General features: G+C 37.8%; 1 long non-coding RNA gene across 1 annotated transcript in view; it reads left to right on the forward strand.

Annotated features, from left to right (window-relative positions):
* The window catches only part of LOC124102751 (uncharacterized), a 38,820-nt gene extending 15,620 nt beyond the window's left edge, over nucleotides 1-23,200 (forward strand). The window contains exons 3-4 of the long non-coding RNA XR_009228151.1: nucleotides 7,337-11,114; nucleotides 22,526-23,200. This is a non-coding gene — a long non-coding RNA (uncharacterized LOC124102751). The remainder of the gene's footprint in view (nucleotides 1-7,336; nucleotides 11,115-22,525) is intronic.
* The last annotated feature ends 4,063 nt before the right edge of the window (nucleotides 23,201-27,263 follow it).

The raw sequence follows: 27,263 nt of genomic DNA on the forward strand, positions 1-27,263 counted from the left end.
TGGTACAGACTGGTCAATTTCTCTGTCCTCTTGTATATGCCCCTTCCTCATGGAGGCATATTTGTACTTCTCATATTAGGATATATTGGAAAACAACTCTCTTTTTTAGGTCTAAAATGAATGAGAGTTAGTGAAGTTGGGTCTTGAAGAAAATCAATACCAGCTTGAATCAATAGCCTTAGAATCAACCACTGAAAAGCTTTCACACAGAAGAGGACTATTTTAGAGAAGGGAGTTTGGTAGAGATTCTTCCCCAAACAAAAGAATTTGGAGGATCAAAATTCTCATTCCTGTCTGTATCTACTCAAATTTCTCAATTCCCTGCCTCAGGGTACAACTCCTTCCCTTCTAGTTTTTTGTTTGTTTGTTTTGTTTTAGATGAGAAATCTGGAAGACTTGAGCATTTAACTGATGCTGCAGTTCCACATCTCTTATATCAGTCCTCAGCTGGTGCCTCAGCCTACCATGTGTCCTGCAACAGAAGGAGACCAGGAATTTCCTCAAATCTGACATGGAAGTCTTCTTGTTCTCCACAGATATTTATTATTATATATTATTATGTAAATCTGTATCTCTTCATTTCTCTTTTCCCTAAGTAAGCTCTTAAGGGAAAGAAGCCAGTATAGTCCATGGTCTTTGTAGTCTCAAGTTGACACTCTGATCTCATGTTATTCTCCATCTGCTTATCATTCTACACTACCATCAGTGATGAGTTAGGTGATAGCAATATCTTTCCATGCCATAGATGACCTATTCCCAACTTCCCCTGACAAGATGATTCTCCCTGTACTCCATGAATTTAGGAGAGAGAATCCCAGAATCTCTTTTCTATGTCCTATTTTCTATGTCCACTTCCAGTCCCAATAAACCCTAAATATGATTCCAACCATGGTATTATTCAGGGTCACAGCAGGAAAGAAAATACATATTCAAATTAGGACAAATCAAAGGAGGCTTATTATAAAAAGGGACAATTTACCAAGATGGCATTTAGGGAAAACACAAGTGAGAGTGCTTTATTCCAGGTTGTTAAGACTCATAGTGCAAAGGTATCAGTGAGAGGAGTGAGTAATTTTCAGAATCCAGAATTTGAGAGACGAGAAGGTGGCTTTTGCAGGTTCTGGTAAAAGAGTGTTCCAGGAAAAACGTACAGAGACCCGAGAATCCAGAGGAAGAACAAGTGGGACAGTCCCTGGAACAGAGTAAGAGGAAGGCTCTTAGGAAAGAGGAGAAAGAGGGAGAATAGTGTGGGAATTGTGGTGCTTTTGTTTTTACTGTCATTTCATAGGAAAATTTCAGAAGTTTCCCGCAGATTAGTGATCAAATGTGAGTCCCATTTTAAAAGAATCACACAGAAAACTCTGGCAACAACAGACATGGAGAGTAGTTGGAAAGTAATCTCTGCGAAAGGACCAGCGAGGTGGTGGAGGAGGTGGCACACAGTGGTCAGATCCTACCGACATTTTGAAAACCGAACCTTATAGGAGTTGCTGAGGAGTTGAATATGAGTCATTAGAAAAGAAGGAATAAAGAGTCAAGTGGGGGACTGAATAGATTTTAAGACTGAATTTGCCACTGACAGATTTGGAGAAGATTATGAAAAGAAAATCATTTGGTGGGAAAAATAGGGATTTTTGTTTTGATCATGTTAGACTTGTGCTTTTAGAAAGCCAAGTGGAGGTGTGAAGTAGGTAACTAGATATGTAGACTAAAGTTCAAGGGGAAAGTCTGGTTCAGCGATGTAACACAGGAGCATCAGCACATGAATGGATTGCAAGCCAGCACTCGATCAGATAATCTAGGAGTGGATAGCAATATGGAAGAGAACCAGCAATTTCAGATATGAACTGGGCTCCAAGCAAATTTCATCCTAACCTGATTATTCTGAGGACCTTTAAAATTATGGAAGGTCCAGAGTCTATTTTATTCCTCAGTGGAACTACAGAAAGTTCTGATTTAAGGCTGCCAACACTCATGGGCAATTCAATAAAGAAGAACATGGATGTGAGAGAAAACACAATCTCTTTAGACTTGTATTTCTTCATTCCCTCAGGTTTCACACATTTGTAATGTGCCAGAAAGTATTTAGTACCGACTTCATTAGAGCCTCCAGAACGTGAATGGTGCACAGCCAGTACTTAGACCTTTTGGAGGAAAAACTTTGGCCAGTTGAATCCAAACTAATTTCTTAAGGATTTTTCTGAGCAATCCTTTAGAGACCATAGGGAAAAGAATTAATATGCATCCTCCATGGACAGTAGCAATGCTCGTAGTTTGTCCTCTAGTAAAATCACCAAGGCCCAAAGCAGACTTAAAGCTTTTGAATAAAAATTTGTGTCCAGTAGCCACCAGCAGTGCCTTTGATGATATCCCCCAAGGGCATCCAAACTGTGAGCCCCCTTCAATCAATCTAGCATTCTGACTTGCATGTCAAAAACTTACTCCTGGACAAATGGTTTCAATATATTTTTTATTGTTGGTAATCACAATGTCCCATGACACTTCTGCCCTGGTGTTTGCTCTGGTTTTCACCGGAAGATAACAAGCTATAGATATTAAATGATTTGTCAAGAGTCACAGAGCAAGTCAGAAATTGGCTGATTCCAGCCCTGGATTTACTGCCTTGCTTCCCCCACCCCACTTTATTTCAACAAAGGATCTGTTTAAAACTACACACAGTGACCAGCAAATGTCAGTTTTAGATGCACTAATAAAATGGAGCAGCTTGGAAGCCAATATAATTTGAACCCTGTTCCCAGTAGCCCTTCAGTCTTCAAATTTTGAGTATTACTTTCCCAATTTTGAAAGATAATGGAGAAAGAGGACAGAAATAAACACTGGCTGCAACTAAAAATATTTTTTAAAGTATACTAAGCAGTAAACAATGATTAAATCCTTTACCAAGTGTTGTCAGAACATCCCATATATTATTTCATGACCCTTTAAAAATAGCATTTTTATTTTGCTGACTTAGTTGGTTGAGCCTCATAAGAATGTGGACATCATGAACCAGGCAAGTGAAGAACTTCCAGTGTGTTCCTCCTGGTAAGCCTGTGCCTAATGTGGGACAAAACACAATTTCCCCACTAGTAAATCTGAGCTATAACACTTGCTCTGTTTACCTTATGAGTGGTCATGAAGATCAAATAAGTTATTTCAGGCTAAACTGTAAGCACTAAACAAATAATAATAAAAATAAAGATAGTAATAGATAATATTAAACAGTACCTTGGGCTAGGTACTCTTTGAAGTATGTCTCTAAATCTTCACAGCAGCCCCATTGAAATATTGTTTATTTTATAAACAATATTATAAACATAGCACATCGAAATATTGTTTATTTTCATTAATCCATTTCTTAGCTAATATATTCAAGTGCTAGATATACACAACTCTTGATGCTATTCTTACATGGATATTAAAAAGGAATCATGAACTACCTTCCCAACCACCTATTAACTTTGACCTTGCTGAGTGATGAGTCAATTCTAAGGAGGCCAGGAAATGCATCACAGCCTCAAATCCACAAGTGAGTTGTGAATGAAACTATGAAAGCCCTAGAGTTCCACACAGGAATTTAGGTTTCAAAGCAGCAGTGTAATTAAGGCAGAAGTAGGTGCTACAGTGTGCGGGTTAGGAAATTGGTTTTGAAACAGTGTTTGCATAGCAATCATACTGTATTTTTGTGTAATGAATAATACATGTATAATATATGCAATGCATTTAAATATATGCCATGGCTATACAATACATAATGAAAATTAATTGTAGCCAAAAAACATTTGAAGTGCTTTTGTTAACACTTTGTAGAAGGTGAGAAAAAAAAATGGCAATTGTCCACATCAAAGTATATGTTTGGGAGATGAAAGCAGACAGTGATTTTAGGGAGAAGCAGTATGACTCTACCTACTGCCTCACATGACTACTGAGTGCAAATTTGTTCAGGCAGGTGATGTGCAGCTATGAGCCTCAGATTTACCTTTCCTGCCTTCGCTTTCTACTTTCGTGTGTTTGTTTTGGTTTTGGGTTTTGCTGCTGGGGATGGAAATCCAGGGCTTCTTGCAAGTTGAGCACTGAGCTACTCCACCCCCTGCTTTCTCCTTTCTGATCACTTTTATACCTTACCTTCTATCTTCTCTTTCATTCCATTTCTTTCCCCTACTCTTGAATTCTTTTCTTCTTCTCTCACTGCTAGCCTCTTTCTACCATCTTCTCATTGCCCTTCCTCTCCTGCCTTCCCTCCATTTTTCTTTCTCCACTGCCTTTCATCTTTTTCTCACTCGATTTATATTTTGGGCTCCTGCCCCAACCTGCTAGCCCAGCAGCACCATTTCCTACTGATGGAGGAATACTTCTTCCTACTCCACCTGTATATTGCTAGAGCCTCCCCTGTTGCCACAAGCTACCTGGATTCTTATCAGGAAAAGATTGCTTAACCAATGCTTTGATCCCAGCATTTTCATGAAACACCTATGTCCTCTCTGTGCCAACCAGATTTGATGCCCCCAGGAGCCTAACCTCTTTCAGACATTTCTGACCCAGTTCATCTCTGACCTTGTCCTGCAACTCCCACCTCAAGCTTCCTAGTGCTGTGTGTCCCTGAGTTCCCCACATCCTCTGAACTCAGACTTGCCTGAGTTAAAACTTCCCTTGAGACAACATAGGTATGAAAACAGAAACTGGCAACATGGGATGAGGAGAATAAGGAGAAGGGTTTATGTGGGGATCTAGAAATTAAGAGGACTGCAAAGTAGAAGGGATGGCATGGGCTTAAGCAGTCAGAGAAACTTCACGAGAAGAGAGAACTTAAATTCACATTTGAATGGGTAAAATTAAGCAGAAAACTTCAGAATCTTTTATAAACAAAAAGTGGTATATTGCCAGAGGACGAATTTTGAGGCAAAGAATCAAGGAAAATTATGAGAGCAAGTCACGCACAGCCTTGTATGTTATGTTAAGAAAGAACAAGATCCAAAGACCAGGGAGAAGAGACTGATAGAAAAGGGCCTGTCTGACTTGGCTTGAGCCCAGCAGGAAACTGCAGAGCAGATTCCCAACAGGGCATGAGGAGGCTTACATGTGAACATGTGGGTACCCAGGGGTCTACTTCAGGCACTCAAGGCTCAGAGTATCCCAGTAATTCCTGTCCCAGGGGAACAGAGTTCCTTTTATACCTGCCAAACATCATGCATGTTGGTGCATGGCAAGGACAGTATTAAATCCACAGCATTTAGTACTTCTTGCCATTTGGCTGAACTGGGGTATGTAGAAACTAACATTGAGCACACTTCATTGGCTAAAGAGAAAAGTTCTTGTGGATATACACGTGATGCCCAGATTCTGAAAAGTCTTGGAGGGGCTGAGAAGTTTGAGGGGGGCCCAAAACCAAGTTTTCATTTGACATAAGAAAAAAAAAAGAAAGTTAAAAAAAAAAAGAAAGAAAGCCATAGAGTTCTGGACTAAAACTTCTACTAACAGTTATAGTTCAAGAAATGTTTTACTTCCAGGCACATCACATTACCTTAGGTCAAATGTATAAAAATTTGAATTTTTAATAAGAAATACATTGTATTGTATTTTAATACAATACAATGTATTGTGATTGTTTTTACAGTTTTATTTTTTTTTTTTACTTTATAAATTACATCACCACTGTCATCTAATTGGTTTGCAAGCATCCAGCTTAGCTGCCATTTTTTAAGAACACAACAATTGCATGGAAGTACCCTGTGCTCATCTCTCTCCATTTTGTAGGCAAGAAGACAACCACTTTCACCCTAAATCTCAGGGTTATTTTAAATTACAGGTAATGAAAAAATCCAAAGTCTCTTGAATTCTTCCATAGCAGTAGTGCTACATGAGTGTTGGGTCCACACATTTTGAAGAGTACCTCCTTTTTTGCATCTTTTTAGCTGACCTAAAAACATAAAAGATTGATTTAGACCTAAATCAGGGTCACTATGGTCAATTGTGTGATCATCAGACTGTAGATTCCAAAATTTCTTGTTTAGATTGAGAATGAAGAACTGCCCTTGCTAATGTAGGTATCAATAAAACAACACAAAACAACAGCCATACAAGTTTGTTGGACTACACTAGGAATGTGGGCTGATAAAAGATCAGATTAGTCTATGTTCTCCAGAGAATAGGAATCAATAGCTCTCTATGGCTTCTTGGAGCGTTCCCAATATATTAATCAGAAATTTTTTAGGTTCAAGTAATAGAAACTCACTCCAACTAGCTGGACCAAAATCTACTTAAGTTTCTCACAGATTTGAAGCTATAGGAACCCAGATCTCAGAACCCAATATTGCCAGGATTCTCTTTGCCTCTTCTCCACTGTTTCTCTCTTTCTCCTCACTCATTCTCAATCTCCACTCCTCACCCTGAGAATGAGACGGACTAAGAGCATTTTCTTCTTTTGCTTTATATTGCAAATAACCTTTGCTGTTTTAAAAAATAACCACTTTCCAGAGAAATTTATGGCTTCCCAACTTTGTAACTGCAGCCAAAATTAATTTTCCTTTCCTACCATCTACCTGCCAATATTGGCAAAGGATTTTATTGGTTCACCTTAGGTCATGACTCTCCTATTGGAAGCTTCAATGTGGCCTAGGGTGTCAGGTAACAGGATAGTCCAAGCCTGAGTCACATTCCCATCATGACTGAAAGAAAGTAGCTGGGAGGTGCTATCTCTTGGAGGCCAGATATATTGATTGAAAATATGTCCAGAACCACATGAAATTTAGGGAGAAAGATGATTTCTCAAAGAAAGGGACACTAAGCCAACAACTACAACAAATAGCATATCTATTGCCATTGGTTGAATGTTTGGCTTTTTCCTTCATATAAATAAAATTGGATTTTTCAAAGTTTTTTTTTTTTAATTTTATTGTATTCTTTTGTTCCATGAGTATTTGGCTTCAATTCCATCCTTGAGATTAGTGTATCTCTGGCTGATGTGTATAAAGCGTCAGGTGGCTAGAAAAAGAGCATTGTGAATTATATTCATTATGAGAATCAGAGCAAATAGGTGACCCCCCCAAACAAGTACCATGACATAGATGGAAACATGGAATGGTAAATGAAATATGGGCATGAAAATTGGGCTTTGCCTCTTATTAGGTGGTGACTTAAACAAGTAGCTTAATGTTTCTGAGATGCTTCAACAATATAAATGGTTGTAATAGCCATCTCACAGGATTTTTATCAGGGTATGGGGATACAAAGAAAATGTTTTGCATAGTACCAAAACATGGTGCTTAGGAGATGTTGTTACTTTGTCCCTAACACCTATACACCCAATCTCCAAACTTTCTCACTCTGTGTTGTACAGGTCAAGTGGAAAGGTTTATAGGAAACATTGATCAGTGATCCTTGAAACAGTGATCCTTGACATACATGACTTCCCAAGCATTCTGAGAAGCAATCAAGTGGAAAATCATGAGGAGGGTAAGACAAAACCAGATGGCCCTATGCATCTAGAAGATGTTGTTCCAGTAAAGATGGCCTGAGCACCAGAAGCACTTCAGCAACCTCTGAGCAGAGGGAAAAAAAGAACAGATATAATATTGCAAAGATTGCACAACTTAAGTGGCTCTCCCAAAGAGTACTTCATTGACTCCTTGATTGAAAGAAGGCCTTCTTGACTATCTACTGCTCTATACCCAGGACCTGGAAGTGTCCCTTGCTAGTAACTGACACTCAATAAATATATGTTGAATAAAAGGAAGACAGAGGAAAAGGAAATGTTCTTTATCCAGGTCAGAAAACCAGCAGAGAAGCAAAATGAAATATAAAATGAAGACCATATTTTACAGGGAGTAGTTCAGCTGGTGAGTCATTGACTTGCTTTGCTGACAGTGTAATTTTTAAGGGTGAGTATGTAATAAAAGGCCAATTCTAGCTATGGAGGAAGTAATCAGTAGATATCATTTAAAAGCAAATTTATTAAAGTAATAGTTAAATTGCACAATTGTACCCAGCAAATGCTTATTTCAATTCCAAAAGAAAAAAAATAGTGTACCATGTGGTTAGGAGAATTAAAGTCTCTCATCTCTTAGTAAAAAATTATCCCAAGACCACTTGCTTAGTTCCTGCTATGGGCAAGAGAGAGTATTTAACTCTTCTACCATGAAGTAATTATTATTGTACCATCTTACATATGAAAAACTGAGACTCAAAGGTGGAAAATGACTAGTCTAAGCTCATATAACTGGCCCAAAGTCATCCAATTTAAATCCTAGACAATCTTCCTTTATGAAATGTAGAGACACATTACCTCTATGAAATATATTGTTCAAAAATCGCCAACAAATACATGAAAAAAATGTTCAACATCTTCAGCAATTAGGAAAATGCAAATCAAAACTATACTGAGATTTCATCTCATTGCAGTAAGAATGGCAGCCATCAAGAATACGAATGATAATAAATGCTGGAGAGGATTTAGGGTAAAGGAATAATTTTACACTGCTGGAATGGTAAATTAGTACAATCACTGTGAAAATCAGTATGGATTTTCCTGAAAAGACTAGGAATGGAAGCACCATATGACCCAGCTCTCCTACTCCTTGGTGTATATCATAAAGAATTAAAGTGAGCGTACCATAGTGATGCATGCATCCTGATGTTTACAGCAGCCTAATTCACAATAGCCAAGTCATGGAAACAGTCTAGGTGCCCAACAACAGATGAATGGATAAAGAAAATTTGCGATATATACATGATGGAATTTTATTCAGTCATAAAACAGAGTGAAATTATATCATTTGCAGGAAAATGGTTGGAACTTGAGACCATGATGTTAAGTAAAATAAGGGAAACAAAAAGTCAAAGGTTATATCTTTTCTCTCACATGTGGAAGCTAGAGAAGAAAAAGGAAAAGAAAGATGTGTGGGGAGGGAATCTCATGAAAATAGAAGGGAAAACAGTAGAATAAAGGAAGGAGTGCAGAGGAAGGGAGGATCAAGGGAAAGAGGAGGTACTGAGGAGCAAAATTGACCAAATTATATTGTTACATTGTGTGCAGGCATAAATATGTAACAATGAATTCCACTGTTATACATAATTATAATGCACCAAAAAATAAATTAGAAAAAAAGAAATATTGTTCAAACTTATAAACCACCTTATTAAATATTAAGAATTTTATCAAGCTTCTCTATGTACTATTATTGAAAAGTTTCTCTTAAAATGAAATGCTTTCATTTTAATCCTGTTTCTAATGGAGTTCTATTATAATATTCAAAGTACATTTCATAGAACAGTAGGGCCCAGGGCATAATAGAAACATTCTTACTCAAATAGAACTCTTTAAAAAATCATGTTCTAGATAAAGTTAATGTATAATGATAAAATATTCATGTAAACCAAGCCACACAATTCAAACCAAGCACAGAAGTCATATTATGTCTGACAACAGTTCAATGTCTAAAACCAAAAACAAATGGCAAGACATCATTGCCTTAAAGTTACTCTTCTAACTCTGGATTTTTTTTTCTGTCTCCTCACTGAAGCACAACTCAACTTATTTATTTCTAGAAGCCAGTAGCTTCTCCATATACAGGGGCAGAATTTAGAAACAGAGAATTTCAAAATAAATTGAAAGAAAACTAATGAGGAAATTGATTTCTAGAAACATACAGCCAACAGCATCTGAAATATAACTCCTAGGAGTCCCCAGGCAATATTCCAGGTTTTCTCCTTATTTTATAAATTCATACAGTCATTGCATTTTAATGCCCAAAGCAAGTGGAAACTTCCACTCCTTGATTTTGATGCATACTGAAGATGAGAGTAGATGAAGTAACTTGTCCAGTATGGCACAGCTTGTTAGAAAGCCTTCTGTGTCTCTTGATAAGATTCACTTTTACCAACTGAAAACTATATTTCAAATAGCTCCATATAGTAGGCTACGCTCACAAATTAGCAAACCACTATACATTCAGTAATGATTATCTTTTTATCAAATTGTTAAAATAAAATGTTATATAATGTTTAAAAATTATTTTTGTAGAAACATGAACCTTTACAAAAAAAAAAAAGGTCTGGTGAATCTATAAATAAATAAGTTGAAGTTAAGGGTAAGCAATCTAGCTTGTACTTGCAAGATTCAACAGTAGAATTTAGAACAATCTACTTTATACCTAGATAGGATAAAAGAGACTGAGGCAGAGGATTCAGAGCTAAGATATTATTAGCAAAATATTTCTTTAATAGAAGTGTGCCAATTGGCACAGGATACACAGGGACCAATTTGGAATGGAAAAAGAGAAAGGATCAAAGTGCCATGGAAAGTAGGAGCGAATGAGAAGGAGCTGAGAGATGAATCCATGTAGCCTAACTCATTTTCCTGCCTTGGCAGGCTTTCAGGACCAGCAGAACACTGTTCTGTCAATGGATGTGTTCAGCAAGGGTTTAAAAAATAAAACACTTCTACAGCCCTGCCAAGCTACATTTAAAAAATTAAAAACCACTGACAATACTCTCGGGGATGTGAGGTTCCAAGAGTCAGGAAAGTACAGCCCTGAGGTTTCTGCTTAGTACCTTCTTCCTTTTGCTATATTTCCCACACAGCCCTTTCACACAGATACAGCAGGGAGATCGTAGAGTCAATTGATACGTTCTATGCCATGTTCCTTAGATGCTGAAAGCCTTTTTAAAAATCATTGGCATCATTTTTTATTATTTTAATCATTTGCAATTTCATGTTGGAGTTTGACATAAGGCCATTTTCCATTTTTGTTGCCAGGAATAGAACTTGGTCGGCTGCCTCTCTCAACTAGTTCCACACTATTTCTCCCCACTATCTATAATGTGACCTAGTTTTGATGAGAGGAAAGAGTTCATAATCCTTAAATACAGCTCCTGGGGGGAAGCTCTTTGCCAGACATGGGAAGCTCCTGACCCTCATGAAAACTCAGGATGGGTAGGTTAAATGTCTGGTCCTTAGAGAGAGTAGCAGAGTGTTGGAAATAGGGGAAGGTTTCTTGGAAGGTCAAATTAAAAGGAGAAGGCTGCATCTCCTGATCAGATCACCAGAATGGGAAGCCAGACACTGGACATGTGAATGACATTGGAGCCCTGCAAAACCATTCACTTGACTTATGAATGTGAGTTAATCTTACTGAACCTTAATCCTAGTATCTAAATGTGAGATACAGATTAATATTTTTGAGACAATTGTTTGATAGGAAAATGTCAGATTGGTAAACTATAATCTGACATATGAAGATCAGTTATTACTGTTACTTAGTAAGCAAAATAATTTCTTTTAGGTACACACACACGACACAGAATAATCCCCGTTACTTTATTACTTTAGTATATTTCTACTTCCCTACCTCACATAACTTACTCTGATATTAGTGTGATACATTCAATCAGTCTGATTAGACGTGAAATGAATTTGTCTTTGGAGAAGGTAATTGAAGCATGATGTCACTAGGACCCAGGGAACACATCATGAGGCCTCCCACCATATTCCTTTGGTAATAGAGTTTGGAACTGACGGGAGGTGGAGGGGAAAATGGGAGAGTCCAAGTCATCGCCTTAGTGTTGCAAGATCCACTTTAAAAGAGAACATTTACATAAAATAGAAAATATTGTATAATTTCATTTATATGAGGTACCTGGGATAATCAAATTCATAGAACAGAAAGTAGAATGGTGGTTGCCAGGAAATGAAGAATTATCATTGAATGGGTACAGAGTTTCAGTTTGGGATGATGAAAAATTCAAGAGATGAATAATCAATGTGGTTGCACCAGAATATGAATATACTCCATGCCAAAGAATTATATTCTTAAAATGGCCAAAATGATAAATTTTATTTGCACTACATATTATCACAATTTTTAAAAAGAAAGGTTTACATCATATGATTTAGCCACTTCATATTGCATTGCTGATTTGATTTTTTGTTAAAAATATTGATAAGTACACAGTATTTAGTGATATATATATCAAGTCCTATCTTAAGTCACTAAGGAAAGGAAAATGGTTATTGATGAAGATCTTTTATTCCAAGTTACGTTTGAATTGGCATGTAGGGGGAAGCATATGTAAAAAAAATGTTTGGATTTATCAAATTGTCCATATTTTACTGAAACCTAGATTTACCACATCTAAGTACAATCTGTCCCCTTGAAAGAAGTGGAGACAATTTCATCACCTATAACTGAGTTCCAACTACTATAAAATTCATGGATGAAAAAGAAAGTCATTAGTAGGATGAATAAAACAATTTGGGACCTAAGGCAAAAAGAATACTTATGCCACACTGCTTATAGCCAAGATAAATACACGCACAAAAAACTATCATAAATCTAGTGAAAATTTTTGTATTCGCAGTAAAGAAAAAAGCCAAGGGTGTTTTGGGATATATAAAATGATAATCAACATGAAGCAAATTTAAAAACCAAATGCAAAAGCTTGTATTATTATCACTGGAAATTAGAAGATAGATAAAACAAGGAAGTCATTCTTCCTGCTATTCAAAGAGCTATGACAATGTAATTGATGTCATTTATTTCTAAACAAATAAATAACTGAACTGTATCTAATGAAATTACAAGTGTGGTGTCCTAATCGAAAGGAGTGAGGGGAGACAAAGGAAACTAATTCAGATAAAGTCAGTTCCTTTACAAGGAGTCACTCAGTAAGTGTTTCTAAAAGCAAACTCATTCTGGATCTGGCAATTATCACAGTAAATTTTGTGAAATACTATAAATCTCCAAATGGCCTTACTAAAGTCAGAGTGTTTTCTCCTGCAAGATACTGAGTTCATAAAAATATAACTGGTTACTTCAATGTCAATGATTGCCTTAACATTTTTTTTGTCTTTTTAATGAACAATACTTGCTGACATACCTCTATTAATTTAATCTCCAAAGGAGGCAACAAGTTGGAAGTTGTTTCATTCAATCTTCTAACGCTCCTTACCAAAGTCTGAAAGAAGAAATTGTATCTCTGAGCTCTTGGAGCTCGCACAGCATCTTGGAACACCAAGAATAACTCAGGCATGTCAAGGCTCACGGGACCTGCAAGCTTTGGAGCAGTCTCCTTGGGAGCACGTTGATTTCCTGAAATTCTTCACAGCACACACATCTCCATCTTCTAAATTCTCTTTCCCCTGTTCCCTTTTACCCCTACTCAACAAACATGGTAGCTTGGTCTCCAAGGAATAAAATTTCATTTCTTTCCTAATCTTTTTCCTCCAAGTTTATACCCTTTTCTGTTTTGTTATTAAGGTACCTATGCCAGTGCAAGTTCTCTGGTTGTTTTTTGTTTGTTATTTCACATTGGGAATTGAATTTATTGATCCAGTGACCACATGAAAAGCCAGACAAAAAGGCAAAAGTTCCATTAGTTTTCTATTTACTTCTCATATAACTAGATATTGCTTTTTCTTCCATTAAGAACTTTAAGATGAAAAATCATTTCATCTCATTTTTTATTTTACAAGAATAACATGTCTGAATTACTTTGTGCATACCTAATTATCTTAGTTTTCACAATGGCTTATTATTTCACTTGGTCAAAATTATATGCATGACATTATGTCTTAGGAGAGATACACAGGCTCTCACATACACTGGCAAGAACACACATAAGCATGTATACATGCATGCTACACAGCCATCTTGGTTTTGAGTCTTTATCGTGCCCTCAGAAAATTCTAGTAGACTTTCCATAAACTGAATTCTAGTAACTTATGCTTAATAAAAGACAATATAAACATGCATGTGCAAAGTATTTTGAACTCACTGATGGGGCATTCTCAATCATCAACAAACATATTCTCTCTCAGCATTAGTTGTTAAAATGTACAATAGTAGCAGATGCAACACACAAAACCTAAAGGAATGAGAATATTTTGCTCATGTAAAGAGTAAACAGATTTTTCAAATATATTATTTCTCAAAGAAATAACCTGGAATGTGAGAAATGACTGGAAAGGAGCATGATTATTAATGCACTTTCTTTTTCAAACCAACCATATGTTCCACATTATGAATATGCAGATGGTCTCAATGCAGTTATTTTTCTCTAATTAAAACCATCAGGGTAAAATAATGCAGTAGTTTAGGAAGCTGATTCAGCTGGGTCTCTTTCTTCCCTTCCCTAAAAGTGCACCAAAGCCTCTACATGTTTATATAATTTGAGGATTCTTGCTGTTAAATGAAAAACAGACACAAGCAAAGCAGCAGGTAGCATTATTATTGTGTTCTTTATGGTAAATTCTGCACTTGATGAAGAAAAGGCATCTCGCAGATGGATTTCTCTTAGATAGTTTTGTACAGAACCCAACTTTGGCATTTCATGAGCAATCACCTCTCTGAATCCAGGATGCTTGCTAGGACTCTCCTTGATCCAACACTGATGTTGAAATCAAGTGTATCAAGTTAATCTGTCAGCCTGCGTGCGTGAACGGCAGCTATAAACTGAGCACGTCAACTGGGACTGGCTAAGTTGCTCAAGATAGAGGTTTGAAATTCTCTTCTAAGATGTTATACACTCCTCTTTGAGAACACATTGGGATCAACCATGGGTGATAGGTATTTGAATGACTACTCTATTTGTTCTTCATCTGCAAAAAAACTCCAACAAAATAATTTTGTTTCAGATTCTTTCTCTTTCACCTGTATACTTTCTATACCACTGACCTTTCAGCAATCATAGAACTATTTGATTTTTCAAGGCATTGTTGGATGGCAACCTGAGCTAGAGAAACTAGCCTTATGAAGGTTGGCCTTAGTTTAAGCTCACATAGTTACCTTTATTAATATCATTGTTCTAAAAAAATACTTTTTCCCTAGGCACATACAGATATTAAGAAATGTGGTACTCAGTTTTAAAGGAATAATTGAAGGAAGCTATAGGAGAAGAAATATATAAGTGGTGAAGATGCCATTCTTTGTGCTATTTTAGAACCTAACTTTCTTTAATCTACCAAACTTGGATAACTAAACTCATCAATGCTACAGATTAGCCACCAAACATGTGGATGGGGTGAACAAATATGCATTCACTGGAAGGTGGTTTTCCATATGGGAATTTTGAGTCATTAAATACAAAAGATTTTTTTATAAAAGTGAAATAATAATCTCTAAATGATCACAGTGGAAAAAAACTTTTAAGACAACAGTAAGAAAGGAAAAATAACTATCAGAAGTAAATTTTTCAACAAATTTTACCTAACTATGGCATAAACATAACTCTAAATCTTGGGGAAAGACAAAAAACTGGATTTTTTTTTTTGCCTGAAAGCAGACAGAAAATTAAAATTCTGCATAGTGAAGATTTCTTACCCTTTTCTAATACATACGTGTTATGGTTTTGATATGAGATGTCCCCAAAAGCTCATGTGTGAGACAATGCAAAAATATTCAGAAGTAAAATGATTAGATTATGAGCATTTTAACTTAACCCGTGGGTTAATCTTTGGGGTTTGTATTTTGTCCCTGGTTAGTAAAGCTCTCTCCCTCAGTTTCCTGAGCTGCCTTCCTTCACCATGCCCTTTCACCATGATGTTCTGCCTCACCTTGGGCTCGGAGCATGCACTGAATCTCCAAAACTATGAGCCCCAAATCAACATTTTCTCCTCTAAGTTGTCCTTATCAAGTGTTTTGTTAACAGCAATGGAAAAGCTGACTAAAATAATATGCATCTGGACACTTTTCTAGTCTGAACTGAAATTATACATGGCATAAATTCTCATAATGTTCTCAGGGCAAATTGAAGCTACATACATTGTAAGATCTATTTGAAAAGGTCATGCTAATTGAGTCTTCAGAAGCATCTTCTGACCATCAGAGGATTTGCATCAAGTCCTAGGGGAGCTGCCACAGATCCAGCTGGGAAGAGAGAGGCCCAAGCCATCCTCAGATGTCTCCTAGTTTCTTGGTTACTGTTTGTGGGAATTATTAAGCTTTCACTTCCAACACACTTTTCTACACCTCGTTCTGAGACTGGTGCTCTTCAGTCCACAGTTCTGCTTTGCCGTCTGGGTCCCTACTAGATTTTAGGGGGTGAATGGAAGAGGGGAAGGCCAGAAGAAGAGGAGAAAATTTGCTCCTACTGGTCGGCCTCCTGGATATATCTTTTCTCCTTGGGGCTTTGGCTTCTATCTAAGTCACCTAGCAATACTACTTTTGCCAACCAAATTAGTTCCTTCCAGTAGCAGAAGGTTGAAGTCTAACACTCACAGACCTGAGGTATCACCTGAGAGATTCTGGAACCAGTGTCTTCATTTCCCTTTCCAAGACCCATGTTCTAGTTGGCCAATACCCATTCTCAGAGGTCTTTGTCTCAGCTTCTCAGGATCTCTCTCTGAACTCAGAGACTCAAACTAAGTGGCATCCACACCTCAGAAGTCACTTCTTCAATATTCTCTGTTTAGGCCTGGGGATGTAGTTCAGTGGTAGAACACTTGCCTATTTTAAAATTTCTAAAAATCCTTAGCAAATTGGAACTCAAATCTTGTAGCAATAAATATTGCCTTCAATAATAATTTTCCCTCCTATTGCATCATCTCTCTTGGCCTCATTTAAGAGTGAAAAAGGAATCGGAGAATGAAATCCCTTTGGGCAGCAAAGACTAACAGAAGGGCTATTAGCGATTAACTTGAACTCCCTCAAGGAGAGAGCCCTTTAGTCAAGCATTCTTCACTAAAGACTGCAGAACAGAGCATCCTCAAGTCGCCATTATTAAAAATTAAACTTACTTTACTCAGTAAATGGGAGAGAAAAGCATCAGACACCTGTGCCTTTGCTATTGTATGCTGGAATACAACTACCCTAACAGCCATTCACAGTTCTGTCAATGTGCCTAAGTATTAGATCCTACCCTACACTTACTACTTATTGAACCCTTGCTATGCATCATGTCTTGGGTAAGGATTTTAACACAAATGTTCTTATTTAACCTCATATGTACTCCAAAATAGTATTCTTATGCCTGCATTACTTATCAAGGAATTGAGGCTCAGATTGGCTAAGGAACATGCATATGGCCATGCATGATAGTAAATCGAGATAACAAAACAAAATATTTGTCTTGATTTCTTCTAGAAACAAAAGCCAATTCTCCTAGGTGTTTTTGTATCATTTCTAGAGACAGTTATTAAATCAATCTCTGGGACAATTGTTTACCTTGGAGTTGAATTAATAGACCACTAAGGGATCCTTTCTTTGGGGTGGTATTATGCCTAGATAAGTAGGGACCTCTTAGGGCATAACATGACTAGATTAACCTCTATTCCTCCACTAGCTGCTACATTCACACACCCAGAAGATAGCTCTTTAAAAAACATAAATTTTAACTAGCTGGGCATATACCTGTAATCATAGAGACAGAGGAGACTGAGGCAGAAGGGTCACAAGTTCAAGGCCAGCCTGGCCAAATAAATGAGACCTCATCTCAAACCAGAAATAAAAAGGGCTGAGGATTTAGATCAGTGGTAGAGAACCCACGGGTTCAATCTCCAGTACTGAAAAAAGATTAATTAAAAAATTCTTTTTATAAAAGAAGACTGCATTATAGATTGCCAAGAACTAATTTAATCATTAAGCCCACTGTACTCTAAAGAACATCATGCATGAGATAAATCTAGACAAACACTCTCCATTATGCAGATATTTTCAAGTATCTGGCTATCTGATGTTATGTAGACAGGCTGTCTGAATATTGGCATAATTTTTTTTGGCTTTTATTTAGGTATTTGGCATTAGACTTATGCTTTTCTATACAACTACTTGCCAGGCTCCTTAGCCATGCCACAACTTTCATGGCTTACAAACAATACATAAACTTATATGTAAATTCCATTGCCTCTTACGCTCTTCTTGACTACTGCAGTTCCTCTGAATTAAGGATCCATAATTTTGTTTCTGTATGTAAATACATTAAACGTTAAGGTAAACATATGGTTTGGGAGTTGCATCTACAAATAAGATGGAAAAAAACTAGAAATTTTTAATGGATGCTGAATTATCTGGTTAAGAAAGGAGGTTGTCCACTTGGAAAAGAAATAGGGCTGCTTTACCTCTGCAGATTTCCAAAACCACAAATCTATTTAAAACCCCAAGTGGAAAAATCTACGTGCCCAATCCTGCACGATGAGTACAATTTGGAGTCTTTCTTTACTAAACACATATGCTTTAGAAATGTAAAGATAAAGGGGGAAAAAAACTGCAGAATTTCAGAACTCAGGAAAAATGCCCATGAAGGCTACTCTTATTATGCAGACTGATGGCAAGTAACAGGGTCATTAAAACCAGCTCATGCATGCAGAGTTGTTTCCCAAAGAGCTGTAAATAATATCAATCTGATGAAGCTCAGCATTAGGCTGAGTCAGCAACCACCCCTGCTCAGTGTTCACCCATTAATTGTACATATTTGCACTTCTTTAACATCATCAAACTTCACAGTCTAGAGTGGCTTTTTGAGATATGCAGCTCTATTCACACTTCAATAATACATTGAAGTTCCCTGTGAAAAAGTCCATGCTAAGTATTATCTGAAAGCTTTTTTTTTTAATGCAGTGACTATATTTCTAATCACTCCTCCATATACTCTACTCTGATTTATGAGAAAGATCATTAGTACTTTAATCTGTTAGCCCTATACTGATAGCCTTGCTAAAGAATTATTTCACTGCTATTAATACCTCTCCTGCAGAAATACTTTTTTTGAGGTGGATATGCCTGTATAGCATCTTGGCCATATAACTAATGCTCAATAATATGCTGAAGAGCATGTGTAGGAGGTTGTCGGTTGCAGGTGGGAAGAGTAAAGAGAGGGTTCCAGAATAACTACTAGTTTCAGTATAGCATTTGTTATGTACCAGGTTCTGATCTAAGCACTTTAAATCTTTCTTCATTCAGTCTTTACAGCACCCCTAGGAAGTAAGTCCTATTATTATCCCCATTTTACAGTCAGCATAACAGAAACAGAGGGTTAAATTAACTTGCCCAGTTCATACAACTGGGTAGTAAAGCTGTGATTCAAACCCAGGCATGGCTCTTAATTGTAATGTCATATGGCCTCTTGTTAAAAACAAGAATATTTTGAAAGGTTATTACAGTGGAACAAAAAAAGATGGATAACTAGCCTTCCAATAAAGACTGTAATCCAGCAGGAAGCAAAAAGGAAACGCTTTTTAAACCTGCCTCCCGCTATCTTATATGATAGAGATAGATGAAGAGATAACATACATACATACATAAATTAAAACCTTCATAAATTCAAGGAAAACCACATCAGAAAAACATTACATTTGTGAAATAGATTTTTTAAAAGAAAAAAGTTTATTTTTCTAATCATGAAATCATATGCCAACTGAGATACAAGGCCTCAAAAATAATTTTTAAAACTGGGAGGAATTTAATACAGAACTGCATGAGCCGGACGGATAGCTCTTACCTACTCAAAACTTCAGGTGATTTATTTTCATTGTCTACCAGCCATTTATACCTCCATCTTTGCATGTAATAAGAACCTGGCAATAAGACTTTTTTCTATATATTATGTGATAGTCAATTCAGCCAATGGCTGGGGACCTCTAATATGGATATATGTCTGACACTGTGAATATGATATGTTTCCAGCTTTTCCCCCATGGTTAGAAACTGGAAAGAAAAGAGAGACACACAACCTAACACTAAAATCAGGTGACCTTTGGTAATTGCTAGTCTATAATAGAAAAAAGGGTGAGACCTCTGGAAAACGTCATGGAGGAGTTGAGATGTGAGATGTTATGTAAGCTGTAGCATATCAGTAGGAAGAAATGCAGGAGGAGGGCAGCTGGAGGAGGGCATAATGAACAGCACCAAAGACACGTTGGATCTGGAGAGTAGGCAGAGATCAGCTTAGGTCTCCAAGACGCTGGAGAGACAGGTGGGTAAATTATGGCGTTGTCAATAATGCTAAAGAGGGTAGGGATGGAGCTCATTGGTAGAGCACTTTCCTAGCATGTGTGAGGCCTTGGTTTCAATCCCCAGCACAGCAAGAAAATAATAATAATAATACCACCCAATAGATAACCTAGGTATAGGCTACAAGAACTCAAGTCCTTACTTAAGAAAGCTGGCTTTTTATTCCCAAACACCAAAAAGAAAGACCAAGGCATAAAAGCACCTGATTCTTTTTAACTACCCAACTCCTTTTTGAAAGTGAGAAAGATCTAGTAATAACAACATCAATAACCATACACTTCTTTTTTCACTGATTCCACTTAATTTTTTTTGGGGGGGGTGGATAATGCAATGGGCCAAGAGTCAATAGAACCACATTCTAGCAGAACTCTCACCTGAAGAAAATAGTCTAAGCTTCAAAATCCATTTGAGAAACACCTTACTGCAACACTTCTAGTGTTCCTTTAGCTTTTACATTCTATAAATCCATGCTCATTTTAAAGATACATTTCTCATTGAAACATGCACCATGTATATATGCTCCTGTGCTTTTAAGAATGCATTTGATAAGGCCTGACATGAGTTCCAGTTTTTTGTTTTGTTTTGTTTTTGTCTACCAAACAATATAGTTTATTTTCTCATATTTGCTTATGGACATGTAGGAAAGCAAATAAAGGAACACTATATAAATTCAGAACATGGTTACTGGTATAAAATAACAGAACTTTCTATAGAAAGTGACTTTACTGATTTAGTCATTATCCCAGCTATTCTTGATATCCTGGAAACTACAGGAGAATATCCAGGTCACTGGGTACCAAGTTTGCCAAATCCTCCGTCTTGCTCCATTAGTCCTCAACGGCTCAGAGTACCCTTCCGCAGGAAATTGCCTAGTCAGCAAAATTGCCTGCATACAAAGATATATGTAAACATTAACTGACCAAGGATGAATGATTCTTCTTGACCTCCTGAGCATTTTACTTGGGCAAGGTCTAAAGGAGAGGGTAATATTCCAGCCAGCAATAGGTCTGAAATGAATATCCATGTTCTTGACTTCCAGAGACAAATTGGCTCTGGTCAAGAAAGAGAAGTATAGAACTCTTCTTGTGCAATGATAAACCTTACACAAAACTGGAAATCTAAAGATAAATTTTAAAATTCTCCCTCTCCTCTATATCATCTTAACTCCTTACAACTATACTTTCTCAGCACTCAGTGCCTTTGTGTTTCTGACCATCTCTCAGGTCCTCTCCCAGCAGCTGAGATGACATGCTCAAGCCCATTTTAGAAGTGCCAATTGCTCTATTATCTTTATTCACCTCCCTCTTCTCCTGGTGAGGTCTACCTTGAGTGACAACGACTTGTTTAGGAATGTTCTCTGCTCTCTTTCACACAGGAAATATGGCAGCTTGTCCACCATGTTTCAAGGAAGGAATCAATGTGACTAAGACATAATCATGAGAGAGGGTCTACCAGCTGGTTCTGCCCACCAGTTAAGACCATAATCTTAATAGCAATAGCCAGGAAGTCTCTCATAAAATGTGTAGATTTTCCTTCCCTTGAACTTAGTAAGAAAAGTAACATTGATTAGTCTAAAAAGATTGAAACTAAACTAGAATTTAAATATACTTTGTTTTACTATATAGTTGACTTAGGCATAAGTGCATTTAGCAGAGTATAAATGCACAGTTTAGGTTCTTATGTAGCATTCCAGTTTCCTCATCACTAAAGGTCACTAAAAACCCTTTGTCAGCTTTAGCTGAGAGAATGATTTCTGTTCTGATTTGGTGTGGATTCATATTTACCTTGTATGGTCTCATCTTGCAGATCTTCCACACAATGTCACCTACTCCTTTTCTATACCAGTCTGCTATGGGAATGAGCACATTCTTATATCTATCCATATTCCTGGGCATAGTCTCTATATTTACTCAAAGCTCAAATTTTAATAGCAGTATTTTGACAAGTCTTATTCCTAGGAAGCTTTGTTTACCTCCAGTATACAATCCTTGAGTTACCTATTTTCTCCAAGAATCTTGTGTGCAAGATTGCAGGCTCACACACGCCTGCAGTCTCCCAACCACTCTTCCTCACTTCCTATGAGTTCATCCTGATCAACACTACCACTGCACAGAGGTGGTGGTGGGAAATACAGTCCTTTTTTTTTTCTATAAGAGTAGAGACTTTCAGTGTCAAGAAATACTTTAAAAAAAAGGACTCTTCTCTAGAGTAGAAATACTAAAACTATAGATGTTCTATTGTGATGTTATCAAACCTCACTAGGCTACTATTTAACATGGACCCCTGAAATCCTAATTTCATATACAATTGCCTCCTTAAAATTTCACTTAGATACTTAAAAGTCACTCAAAATGACATTTCAAACAGAAGATTCTTAAATTTCACCTCATTCCTCAAGACTAGCTTCTGCTGCAGTTAGCCTCAGTTCAGTAAAATAGCAGAGGCAGTCAATCAGTGGCTGAAAGAAAAGACATAGGAGATAGATTTCTCCCTTTCCTACTTTCCTCATTCAATCCATGAATAGGAGTTGTAGAATCAACTTCCAAAATATTTCCCACCTGACTCCCTTCTCTCCTTTTTTTCAGCTACCACTGAAGTTCCAGATGCCATCTCCTCAGCCAGTTCCGTGCGATGACCTCCCAACTCTTCTCCCTACTCCTGTATCTATATCAACTACAGATCAAAACAGCATAATGTTTGTATAATATGAATCATATCACTTTACTACTCTGGGTACAACCCTTCCCATAGGACTTAGAATAATTTGATTATTATCCATAAACCCTATGTAATCTTACCTCTTCCTCTTTCCCCTGATCAACTTTTTCTCAAGCTCTAAATACAAGCGGACAATAACCTCTTCTCTGCCCTGTCCCATAGCACTTTGGATAGGTGACATCTTCTCATTCTTTAAGCCTCAGTTTAACTGTCACCGTTTCCTTGCCCTATCATCTAAAGTGACCTGGTCAGACTTGGTGACATTACCCCAGTATTCCCTTCACTGCTTTTTCGTTGTCTGTTTGATATTTGTTCTTTTGGTTTTCAATCTGTCGTCCACATCTAGAAGAAAAGCTCCATGAAGACAGAACCTCGCCTGATTCGTGTACCACTCCAGCACTCAACACCGAGCAATGCCAGCCACAGGGTGGACTCTAATAAATATTGATAATATTGATGAATATTGGAATTGGCTCCACCTCTTCCTGGATACCTTTCTAAAGTTACTTACTCTCCATTGCCTTGGTTTCTCCATCTATGAAATGAGGGAAATAGTACGATGTCTCTCATCTGGGTTATTTTGAAGGATAACTAAAATAACATGTAAAACCCTCACAGACAAACTTAAGTATTTATTACTGTTATTTAAAAAATCAGTGAGCCACATCATGTAAACTTCATTACCAAGTAGTCACTATCAGGTAACAAATGAAATTCATAGGGGCTTTATCAACCAACCATAAAATTCTAACAAAGGGCATATTTGAATTCATAGCAAATGGTGTGTGAAATACATGTAATTAGGGAGCCGTGAGGGTCCCATCAAACTCTTCTTCAGGACTTACTTCTCTCTCTAAGCACAGGGTTGAAACTAACTGAATTACAGTGTTTGCTTGAAACTGTGGCCATTTAACCACTCAGCCAAAGTGAAATTAAAATGGAAGCACAGAAATATCTAAGTTGGAAAGTTACATGAGATTCAGACAACCTATGTAAAAGTATATTTGTCCCCATGAAGAGTAGCAGGGAACGGGGACTGGGGATAGGGCATTTTCATTTATACTGATTCATTCATTGAGTCTCTCCTAGCTAGGGGCTAAGGAAGTCTAAGACATTGGGGACAACTGAGTACACTGAGAATAAAAGAAAACCCTGTTCTAGAGGATCCTAGATCATGGAGGGAAGGTGCTCTGTAAATCAAGTAACCAATGACCACACCAGGAGTCAAGCAAAATCTCTGGAGGTTGCTTGACCAAGATGATCATTAACTAGAGTAGGTAGGAGGCCAGTCCAGAAGGCTTCCTGAACTCCTCATTGACTCTGACCCGGAGGCTGATCTTGTGGTCAGGAGCACTTCCAGAAAATCAGGAGATCTCTGAAACTAATCTGGAGTTTTGGCTCTGTTCGAGGTACACTTAAGCTGGCCCTGAAAAATTCAAACCTCAAAGAAACTCAAACCGAATGTGTTATATTCCAACTTGTAAGCTGACCCTGGGGCCATCTGTGCTTCTCGGAAGTTCTCTAAATTGGAGCTCTAGAGCCAGGATAAACCACTAGGTTTTCTTGGAAGGCCCACTACCCCGCAATCACCTTTTATCTGCCTGCAGAAATTTTATGCTTTGCTCAAAGCCCAGTCTAAATCTTCTCTTCCCCAAATTCCCTTCAAGCCTCCAATCTGGGTTCATCTTCTTCTACCAACCACACCCTGCCCCGATTCATTGGTTTTTAAAGTCACAAAATCCATCATATTTGTGTTTTGTTTAGTTTTGCTTTTATTCTGCTTTTTCTTCAATGCATTGCTCAGAGTGGGTGCTCCAGCACCCACTGAAACCAAAGCCCTAAAAGTGAAATGAATATGGTATTTGAAATGGAGCAGGCCTAGTAATTGGGAGAAAGGAAGAAAGTGGGCTGAACACAAGAACATATAGTGTGACTAGGTAACCTAGGGAAGGATTTTGCCCAAACCCTGGCATCCTAATCTGCCTATAATTCTTTCCACGGGGCACTTGACTGACTGGACACAAGTGTGGCTTAACTGCCATTCTCTTTGAAAAAGCAAGTATGATTTGGTGACTCATTCATAGAGGGCATGAAGTTATTTTCAAAAAAAGGTCAGATGCTAAAGAGAACACAAATGGAGCAGGGAGTCAATAAAACATTTGCCCTTTATCGGCTGAATAACCTTATAAACCATCTCCCTCCACCCTCAGATCCTTAGCATCTGTACTGAAAAACAGAGATAATGAAGTTTTCTTCAGAGGACTAAGTGAGGATACAGATGAGTTTTATGAGAAAGTGCCTGGGGTAATAAGAACTCAAATTTGGGTCTCTGCTCCACATTTAGCTGGTTTTTTGTTCACTGATTCAATATCTAACAGATACTTATTACACGCCTGCCACATATTGAGCGCTATGAGCATAACAGGAGATAAAAAAACAAAGGTGTCTGTATTCCTGGTTGATACGAAGTATATTTAGCAAATAATAGCATGATTAAATAATCACTGCTGTGACATGCTGTGAAAGAAGAACTGTAGGAGGCTCAAAGAGTGAATAACAGAGAGCTTGCTCTAGTCTTCTGAGGTTGGTTAGGAAGGACTTGGAATGGGAATACACCAGTGTGGGAAGAAGACATTTTGGAACATAATGCTATTTTTTTTTAATTTTTTATATCATAATGCTATTCTTCCTGAGTCGTCATTGTTCAGCCAAAGAGGGAGTACAGGGCTGCAATATATTCAGGGGAAGAAACAGGAATGGGTATGAGAATAATAAGCAAAGTCTCTAAATTACAAAGGGAAGATGAGATATGGCTGTTGGGTCTTGTTCCAGTGCAGTCCTGAAATGACCCCCCCCCCAAAAAAAAACAGCTATTGAGGTGAAATCCTATCTTTGAAGTGCTAATCAATAGATTTTTTTTCCCCCTAAATCTTCCCTCTTGTCCTTCCAGGGCTTCTTACCTCCTCCCTCAACCTCACCCCAGTTCCTAGGAATCTTAAAATCTTTGCCTTAAGGGAAGATTACATTATAACAAAAAGCAAAGGAAAGGAAGCATCTTCTTAGATGTTGTTTTCAAAGACTTACGCCTTTAGGTGCAGGAAGCACTTTTGACATAGACAAATGTTTAGGAGCAAGGGATTATAGGTGTTGAGCTTCTCAAATCAGGAAGATCATGGAAGGCAGAGTTACACACACAATGCCTTTGCCTCTACTTCAGACACAGAAAATATCCCACTGTCTGGGGACAAAGAAAAAGACAAAACAATTAGGGTAGGACAGTGGTGAATCTCCAGGGACCTCTTTTGTCCCTGAAGTATGGCCAACTTTGAAAAAGGTGTGAAAAGAAGAATCTCCCCCTTATGGGAGCCTCAGGGGAATTTCCGCCTGAATGACTGGCCCAAGTTCTCACAGTGAGTCTTTAATGCCCTCTGGGAGAGGCCTGATGGGGCCTGTGCTTCCACACTCTGCCTGTCAGCAGGAACCGAGCTACTGGAGCCAATAGGGCTAGCCTAGCCCAAAGGGGCATCAAGGTAACAAGTTATACACGCAAATGACCAAGTCCCAACAGGATGATAGACACCTCAAAGCTTCCCATTTAGGGACTTGTACAGGCAACATTTAGGAACCACCATGACATTGAAGACCCTGAACTGATGGAAATCAAATGATACCACCTCCATGGAATAGGGCCTAGAGATAAAAATTGGCTTTTGTATGAAAATGAAAAGTTATGTTCTCAGACCTTGGTTTGTGAACTGAGATTCTTATCTACTGCACCTGATTGCTACCAGTTCTTAGATGTCGGATTTTGCTTTGCTGCAGCCACAGCTGTTCCTGTACTTCTTTATTCCAGGTTTAAACTTCTGCACTTATGTTAAAGCCCCAGTAGCACTGCAGACCTTTTTTATTTTTTTTTTCAAAGGGAAGTCAAATCATTACACATTTCACTGTTATTGTTGTGAACCTAAGCATCCTGCTGTGAAGTGGCCTCCATTCGATAGGCTGCAAAGAAGATTAAAAGGACAGCAATTATGATCTTCCTCAGATGCAGGAACTGAGCTCCAGCCGCAGCAACTGAAATCTGTATATCCTGGTGCCGGCCAAGCTTTTAGCAGTTCTGCCTGGAGCCTCTCTTTGAAGTGTGTCCAAATGGGACTTTAAATCACAAACGCTCGCTGCTCACACTCTCTCCTCTAGGACCAGGAAACATGCTCTTGTTTAATGGTGTCTCATCTAAGGTGGTTTTTTAGCTTTTAAATAAAAGAGATTACTCCCACTTCAAAGCTAGTTGTTCCTTGGCAAAGGGTAACACAGATTCTTGGGGAAAAGATCGAAAGAATGAAAATTCTGAGTCTTTGAGTTCCCTCTGGAGTTCCCTATTTTAGGTCACTTTCACCAATTAGCCCCCAAAGATCCTTGCTGACAGTAATTTACAGATGAAAATCCAAACCAAATGAGCCCCAGCTGTGGGGCAAAGGCTTCCATGGTAAAGCCGGGAACAGATTAGGAGTTGGCTCAAAAAATATACTAAGTATGGGAATTGAGCTAAGGAACCTCAAGGATGTTTAGGCTCCAGGGAATAAGTTCTGAGTCACCGCAGCAGTT

This window comes from Marmota monax, unplaced genomic scaffold, assembly GCF_021218885.2.
Source record: "Marmota monax isolate L192 unplaced genomic scaffold, Marmota_monax_Labrador192_F-V1.1 WCK01_AAM20220418_F8-fsc00002, whole genome shotgun sequence".
Lineage (NCBI taxonomy): Eukaryota > Metazoa > Chordata > Mammalia > Rodentia > Sciuridae > Marmota > Marmota monax.